Raw genomic sequence first — 7502 nt, forward strand, 5'->3', positions numbered from 1 at the left:
AAACTGCTCCACATCTCGTCCCATATTCAGCCAATAAAAGCATTTCGAAATGCAATCCCTGGTCTTCTCTGTGCTGAGATGAGCAAATTTTAAAAACGTCTCTCTATGCCTGCTCAGGATCACCAACTATTCAATCAACCCTTGCCTTTGTAATCAGAAATCACGCGATATAAGAAACCATCCTTAATTAAAAAGTGAAGTGTTTTGAAATTCGGGCCCTCCCACTCCATATAATAAGAGTCATTTGTAACATGGGCCTGTTTAAGTGCAAAGTCTAGGCTGTTGGTGGCCCATTCCAGGCACGCAAAGCAAACTCAGTCCCCACTCTCCCCAAGCCCAGTAGAATACACCGCTCTTCTCCAGCCATTCTTTTTAGACTGTGGAGGTTGATGGAGTGGGCACCTGATGCAAAGAGTCCTCCAATTGTCCCAGACACTCAGGCAAGGGGTCATCCCCTACCTCACTGGACAAATCAGGTTCAATCTTTAAGCCTGCTCCTTGACTGACCTTGTCAGCATTGTGCCCCACCCTCTTGACTGTAGAGAGAAATGCCCTGCAGGTAGCTAGGATGCATAGGAAGAGTGCATTCCTCTTTCCTATTAAAAGAGGCCAACGTGAAGTGTAGAAACTTTAAAGTTCCTCCCCTTAAATTTCAGAGGGAGTAAAATAGTCTCATATTCTTTAATGTCTCCATGAATACAGCGAATGTTAATCCGGTCCATATTTGTGTAGGTAATCAGCCAGAGCAAGTCATGATGGACTACACAGAGGTCACTATCAGAGTCCAACAGGGCCTGGATTTTGTGTCCAGCCAACTTAATTGAGACCTTGAAATTGTCTTTCTTCAGCACCCTGGGGGAAGCCTGAGAACTGCATACCTGGGCCAGACTGATGTTAATGGACTGTGCAGGTGAGAGACGGCACTCCCAAGCCAGATGTCCCTGTTGATCACAGCAAAAGCACTTGCACTTGATTTTAGCTGGAGGGGGGTCCTACGATAGCACCTTTCTACCAGTGCCATCAATCCATGTGCCCCCATCAGCAGCGTCAGTGACTCTGGGAGCCTGGTTTTAAACAACAGAAACCAAGGCAGGGGGTGGCTGCAGACATTGCTCTGAGGAGAGATGAGGATGAGGTGGAGGCAGAGGCTGCGACCCATAGCTTCAACAATTGGCTAGCAGGAGGGGATGTGATGGTTGGGTCAAAGTTGGTGCAAAGTTAGGATAGCCCCTCTGTTTCCAGGTGGTTTGGGCACCCTCCAGTCTGTGGGTCAGGTCCAGAATTGAGTGGACATTGCTCTGAAGTATCTCATCACAAAGGTCTTTGTTTATCCCTGACAAGACTGCATTAATGGTGAGCTTATCCACAATGCGCTCAAAGGCTTTTCCACAAAACCAGGTTTGAATCAGGTCTACTAAGTCCTGGACCTGTCCCTATATAGGCTGATCCAGATTAATTTGCCAGAGCCGAAACTGACTGATTTAGCATGACCTGTGGGGCCTTCCTGGTCAAAAAGGGGGTCAAAATAGCTGCCCAGCCTCTCTTGTCCCAGCACATCAGTGTTGCCATGCATTCAAACCAGAACAGGTAACACTTGTGGTCGTCCAAGGGAGCCATCTTCATTAGCACATACCAGGTAGAGGCAAGGGCAGGAGTGCCTGCCTGAGCCTCATCTGGCTCCAGTGGAAGAAGAACATTGTATGCTTGTTGAGAATCCATCGGGGCAAGACCCCATCTCTGGTACCGTGTGACGTGTATGGCAGAGTCTGGTACCCAAGAGAAGATGCTGAGTCCACAGGCTTCAGGAAAACAAACACTATTCCTATCAAAACAGGCACAGCCAGAGTCTTCATTAAAATGGAAGCTACCACTTTTATACACATACACACAGCATACAAACCATAAAGGGTCCAGGTTAGTGGCCAGGTTAGACTCTTCACCAGATCAACCATTGGCCGATTGGCACATTCCATAGCGAGGCTGCGAATCTGTGGTTGCCTCTGCGATAGACCTGCAATCCCTGCCTGCATTAACAGAGTTTCAATGCCCCGTGCAGCTGAAGGAGTTTCAGGGTCTCAAAAACCTCACAATATATATAAGCTCCCTGAGATACTGTCATTAAATAGGTGGTCTGTGCCACCCCAACTCTTGCTCACATATCAGTCCCTTTCATGATTATATATATATTTATAAAGGACAATAAGTGTTGAGGTGCACTGAAGGTTTTTTTTTCTTTCATCAAGGAATTGGCATGAAACACTGCCTGGACTGGATGCCAGACAGTAGTCTGGGAATGGGCATGGATTGTTGTCTTGATAGAACACTGAAGAGCTGTTTGGGAGTTGGGCAGAACAGAAGGCCAAGCAGCCATCAGGGAGTTAGAGAAAGACCAGCCCCAGACACAATATTAAAGGTAGCTGGAGGAGGAAAACACACCAGTCCTTTGTCTCCCAGGCCACTCAATTCAGCAGGAGCCTGTAGTCATGTTGCAGTACTTGGGGACAGGGGGTGACTCAGAACCACTAGCCAGCCATTTGACCTGATCCCAGAAGTGGCCCTGTGCTGCCATTTAAAAGATACTAGCCAGAGCCAGGTGAGCTTGAAATCAAGTGGGGAGCAGAGTGGAGTGGAGGCAAGGGATCACCAAACACAAATGTGGAAGAGGAAATACCAATACTATAGGTGTGAGAGGGATAAGATAAGGAGAAGAAAGAGGAAGGTAAGCAGGTCACAAATTATTCCATGTTGTGGAGTCGATGAATTCTTAGTTTTTGTTTTAAATCTGTGCCCCTGTACCTCTCTTGTTTCCTTTAAAACATCATTTTTATTTGATTTCTGTGATGTCTGTGGATTCCTCTTGTTTTGAGATCAGCTCAAGAACTTTAATGGGGTTTGGCTTGGGGTGATGTATAGAGAGAAGGTGTTTACTGAACACCTGACTGTAAACTTCTTAATGAATAATGGCCAAAAGAGTTCAGCTTCAGTTGATTATATTGGTTAAAAACCACTGAATGCTGTCTAAAATATTCTCCAATGCCAGACATGACTGTGGTTGCTGCTATTTATCTATTTTGATGTAATCCATAAATGGGTCACATGGGACTACTGAATGCTCTGAAAGAGCAAATTTGTTAGAAATGCGCTCAGCAAAATGTGTAGGACAAAAATAGAAATCTGCACCCCTAAGGAACTAAGATTATAAATATCAATGTTCTGAGATTTCATTTCATCACAGATTCCTGCTGCAGTTTAGGAAAAAAAGCCGAAGAAAACCTAGAAGTTTAAATTAAGAGATATAATTATTGCAATTAGCCATTATCATTGTCATTAATGTTTAGATACACAATGTTTATCTATAATGTTTAGTCAACAAAAGAACATTGCAATGTAATCTGTAATGATATAAACCAAGGAGGTTGTAGAAGGAAGAAGCCCCACACATGACAGAATTTGGGGAGGAGGGGGTGATTGAGAAAAAAATGGTCCCCAGTAGACTTCCTGATAGTGGTCCCCTGGTTATTGCAAAGGTAACATTGGAAAAAATATCTGTTAGGGGACTGTTATTAGGAGGTCTGTGTATGTTTGTACCACTGAAGTCCTATATTATTGACCAATGCGCAAGTCTCAAAGGAAGAAGGGCAACTTGACAAGTCCAAAGGAGGAGTCCAATTGCAGAGTTAATGAGCGAACTGTGTGACAGATAGAGGCACTGTCGACCCCTTGAACCCTCTGACCACTCTTCAGACACCAGGTAAAAGTCCAATAATTATTTATTTGGACAAACACGTGCACAAAGCACCCTCCTCTCCACAATACTCATACAATAATAATAAACTCGAATAATTTACAATCCTCCACACTCCCAGACACTTAGCCACCCTACCACCCAGCTCAGCTCGCCGTCTGGAATTTCCCACAATCTTTTTATCGTCCTTGACCCGGAAGTGTTTCGCCCTCTCTGTCCATGTGACCTGGAACACTTCCGGGTTAGATAAAAATCCTTCTTTCTTCACCCCAGAAGCACATCGTTCCCCTTGTCCATGTGACTCGGACGTACTTCCGGGGCGTAAGGCAAATAGTCTTTATTCCTCCCTGCAGCGCCTTCTAGTGGGCCCCAAGGTATCCAACAGGGCTGGGGATAAAAACTACATTGTCCAGGATTCCCTGCTGGCATTCAGGGCACCTCCATGCTGCAGGGAGGGCTCCACCTGGAAGCCTGGGGGTATTGGCCGGGATGAAAGGCCGGCCACATATCACATCTGATAATATGAATGCCATCATGATTTATGTATCTATCTGTTATATAAAGTAAACCTCAAGGAGAAGTATAAACTATCTAATTGTGTGGTAAATCTTATGCACTGAGTTTGGAGGAAATGAACAACAAATCACTGCCAAGGAGAAATGACAGACGAAAAGTTAAGAGTCATAGAGCAGTGTAAAGGCCAGCCCTGACACAGACAGATGTGGAACACAGGTACAAAGCACACAGGTCTTTTATTTTCTTTTTCCGCCTTGTGGAAACGTCTTCCCTGCTCCCACAAGCACAACAATACAGTCCCAAACACCAAAACACAATTATTTTCTCTTCCTTTCCTTCTTTTATTGTCCTCCAGCACTCCTCCTGGCAAGCTTCATCTCCCTCCTCCCGACTCTGGCTCCCGGAGTAGTGGCTGCTGGCTCCTTTTATAAGGCACCCAGAAGTGCTCCAGGTGCTTGATTGCTCGTTTCCGGCTGCACTTCCAGGTGTAGCGGAAGAACTGCCCACACAGGCTCAGGAGCCACTGCAGCGCCCCCTTGTAGCACCCGCAGACCAAAACAGGGCAGAAGAGAACTCCATCTCCCATGGAGCCCTGTGGGTATCTGAGGCAGCACTGCCATCCAGGGGGGCTGCCATCTAGCATCCCAAGGGAGGTTTTGTGCAGCTCATGCCTGTTCCCCCGGACCATATGCAGAAGAGGCATCCCAACCGGGCATGGGCCCTGGCCATCCGCCACAGCAGGTATGATAAGGAGATTCATTAGCACAACTAGAGGGTAGTATAGTGCTCACCCCAGGTGAAAAGGTCTAGAATTTGGAAAAATGGTTTCCAAATATTTCATCAAATCAAAATGTAATATTTTTAACATTTCATATCAACAAAAATAAAGTGGGGAAAATATTTATAAGTTTGTAATTCTGTCAGTTATCTATCCACAGTTCAGAGTGTGGCTAACATCTAGTTCTTTGAGGGTCATAAGGTGGCAAATCCATATTAGTACTGTAAGCATTCTGCATCAAGTTCATCAATCACAATGTAAAGAGATGACACAACAATCATCTCCTTTACAAATATCTAATGTATTTAGACTTCATAGAGACAATTATCATGGCAAAAAGCAAACATCAAATGAAACAAATAACTAGTTTCTCTCTATGTAGATACTGGCAGCAACATGGTGAAGCAGTGCTTAGTGCTGCTGCCTAAAAACTCCAAGAAAATGTGTTAGAATCCTGACCAACTCACTCCCTGTGTACATTTGTTTTTATTTTCTGTCTACGGTTGTGTGTTTTTTTCCCCAGGTATTTTATTTCTACATAACAAAGACACGTGTATTAGGTTAACTGGCATCCGGTCCTACATGAGTGACTGTGGAAGTGCACTTTGACACTGACTGACACCTCCACCACAGCTGATTCCTGCCTTACATCTGATGCTGTATGGATAAGTCCCAGCTACCCAAAGCCTTAAAATTGCTTTAAGCAAGATCAAGTGTAGGTAACCTCTTTGTTTCTCAAAGATTTTATACATACTCTGACATTAAGGAAGAACATCATGCTACACTGTTCTCCATGTGGCAGGGCAATACCGGTGATTAGCTTATAATAACACTTACAACAATGGGTGCAGTATAAAATATTTAATGTATAAAAGGTTGAAATATGTGTTACTATGCAGAAAGTCTTTCTTCTTTCACTGTTTGTCTTTGATTTCATTCTATTTTCACTATTTCTGCTCATGGCTGAAAGAAAAATAATTTCAATATTCATACCATATCAGCATGCAATTAATAATTTTAAAAGTAAAATAAAAATTAAAGCCATAATAAAATGCCTAGAGGAGAACACTCTCTTGTATGATAGAATCTCCTTTTGGCATCAATTAAATATTAAGGACATGCAGTGCGATCAGAAATCAGAAAGCAATTGGTTGGTGTAATTCTTTTGTTCCCCCTGACCTTTAATTGAATAATGAGAAGAAACAAAAGCTCTTGAGAGCCTGAGATCAATATGGATGCCCCCTTTGAGTGAATTCTTTGACCATTTTGGCACAGTACTGCAGGGAGTCTTGACCTGTCACCCTCAAAGACACAAAATCTTTTTAAAAAGTCCCTACTCAGAATTCAAAATGGTGATATTAATGCGAAGTGCATAAACCGTATTTTTAACTTGCAAGTATTAGGTCATGTCAGTCTCTCATTTAATTGAACAGTGCCGACTGGACATACAGGTAGCTGATCTACAGCAAGAGGTGGAGGAACCAAAAAAAAACAAAAAGAACAAACAAGACACATGAATGACTTTTCTTTTTCTCCAGTGCTTCCTTCATTAACACAACAAGAAACTCGCTATCCTTCAAAAACAGCAATATTCCCCATGCAAAAAATCATGAGAATTAAACCCAAAGATCACAAATCCCTGGATATCTTCTGACATTTTCAACATTAACACCATATTTATATTTATATTATTATCGCTGCAGCACAAATTTCCATTATTTTGTGAGGGTGAGTCACAATGCACATCTGAAAATAATAAAGTAATAAATTGCCTTTGTCAAACTGCCTCCAGCTCATCTTTCGCAATGCAGTGAGAAGGCTGTACTCAATAAGTAAAGCAGCTCCCTCTACTTGAGGGAAAAAACTGACTACTGTATGTTCAGGGGCTTCTGTGTTAAGAAACAACTGCCTTCCATCCACTTCAAAAGGCTGGGGCAGCTGCTGTTTCTTAAACGAAAAGAGTGTAATCCATCCATCCATCATCCAACCTGCTATATCCTAACTACCAGGTCATGGGGGTCTGCTGGAGCCAATCCCAGGAAACACAGAGCGCAAGGCAGGAAACAAACCCCAGGCAGGGCACCAGCCCAGCTCAGGAAAAGAGTATAATGGTGCATAAAAAAAACAGCAACCTTTCTTAGCTGCTTCTGTTAAAGCAAGGAGAAAGGCTTCTGTCATGCTCATGTTCAAGTTTTTTAAGATACAAAAAAGACAATGATGGTTGTCACCAGTTTGAACCTAGCCGAACAAGTGCAAACCCACTGCCCTATGAAATATTTAAAAAACGTGCTACAGATGGCACTTTAGAACTAGTTGCAGTTGTATGCTTTTCTCTCCATCAATCCATCCATCATCAGACTTGTTCCTATTCAACTACAGGATCAAAACCTACTCATTTGGTGTCAGGTACAAGGCAGGAAGCAACCTTGCAGCCTTGCACAGTGTGTCAGTCTATGACACCAC

Source organism: Erpetoichthys calabaricus, chromosome 9, assembly GCF_900747795.2.
Source record: "Erpetoichthys calabaricus chromosome 9, fErpCal1.3, whole genome shotgun sequence".
NCBI classification, from domain to species: Eukaryota; Metazoa; Chordata; class Cladistia; order Polypteriformes; family Polypteridae; genus Erpetoichthys; species Erpetoichthys calabaricus.